Consider the following 1,707-nt stretch of genomic DNA (forward strand, 5'->3'; position numbering starts at 1 on the left):
AGAATAGAACACAGTATCCTGGCTCTTATTTGTCCATGGCCCAGTGTAGCAGGACCATCCCCTGCCTAGACTGGTGACTATGCCTTTATTAATAATAGGGGAAAACTGAATTCATTAAGAATAAAATTCCTTCTTCATGCTTAGCACAGAAAGGTGTGGCACTAGGGTTACATAGTATTATGAGATACCTGATGAATTATCTTAATATATGTACTGACTACCTATATATTTAATCTATCTAGTGACTACTTAATATACATGCAAACTTTGGCTCAGAGCACCATTGCAAGAGACTCTCTTCTCCATTGGTAGAGATAAATTACTCAATGGCCTGCACTGTGTGAAGCTGGAGTTGGTAAGAGCAGGAGAGAGAGAGATCCAAGTTCATCTGGCTTCCAGATCTGAGATAGAAGAAGCACCATTCCAGCTTCTTCTCAGGGATCTAGAGGGAGAAAGAATATAAGAAGCCTACATGGAGAGTAGCAGGCAGTCTCTATCACATCCCTATCCTGAGCTTGCTACACTAAATACTATAGGGAATTTCCCTTTGAGTGAAATTTGAGACTTTCTCTCTTGGTTTGGCTATCTCACTCTCAAAGGGATAGTTCATTCACTCTGTGTATTATCTGCTCTATAGTCTCGTATGTATACTTTTTTTAAAAAATTCTATTTTCAATCTACTTGGATAAATGAGTTTATTTGCTATGTGTTCCTTGTGGAACCGGGATTTTGTGGCAAAGAAGTTAAGTCTTGTATATATAACTTGGAGCCCTCCTTTCCTGTTAAGGGATAGTGCTCAGGAGTATAGCTTAAACCTGAAAATTACTTCTCCTAGATTAACAATATTTAAGAGAGCAGATAGACATAATGATACTCTGATATTCCTTCTCTCTGAGGAGCACAGAGTGGCCATTATCTGGTCCCAACCTCCTGCCTCTTTCCCTGGCAGGAAATAAAGTCTCTCTTAGAGAAGAAAGGGAGAGGTAGATGCTAGAAACAACTATTCTTACCTCCTTTGTAGAGGACTAGACACAAAATCATGTGGGCACATATAACCTATATCAGCAAAAAACAGAGCTACCTATATGCGATACCATCTTACTTTCATAATATAATTCACTATAATATATGTATATATACTGTAATATTTGTGTGTATATAATTATACATAAACATATCCTATACTATACATACATACTATAGTATATATACTATAATGTGAAAATATACTGTAATATGCATATGGAAAGCAGTTAGCTCTTATATGAATGATAACCATGGGAAGAAAGCTTGGTATAGCAGCTGGAGAGCCAGATTGGAATCAAGAATTCATCCCACTTTAGACTTTTCCTAGCTCTGTCACCCTGATCAAGTGTCTCCCTTTCTCAGCCTCAGTTTATTCCTCTATAAAACGGGGATAATAATAGAAACTACATCGAAGGATTGTTAGAAGGATCAAATGAGATAATATATGTAAAGTACTTTGTAAATCTTAAAATGTTATATAAAGGTTAGTTACTGTTATTTAAAAGTATACATGTATATTTGAATTTATTAATATTTTCTCTGATGAAAAGCAATATGATTCTCTTTTTCTCGAAAATAGTTTTATATTTGTAAGATACTTTGATATAATCTTGAAAAATTCTTGGATTTTTTAATAAATAAAAGTACAAATAAAATCACTTAATAAAATTACACATACAA

Source organism: Petaurus breviceps, unplaced genomic scaffold (genome assembly GCF_028583685.1).
Source record: "Petaurus breviceps papuanus isolate PSGF00001 unplaced genomic scaffold, PetGlider_PUasm1.0 98, whole genome shotgun sequence".
Classification (NCBI taxonomy): Eukaryota; Metazoa; Chordata; class Mammalia; order Diprotodontia; family Petauridae; genus Petaurus; species Petaurus breviceps.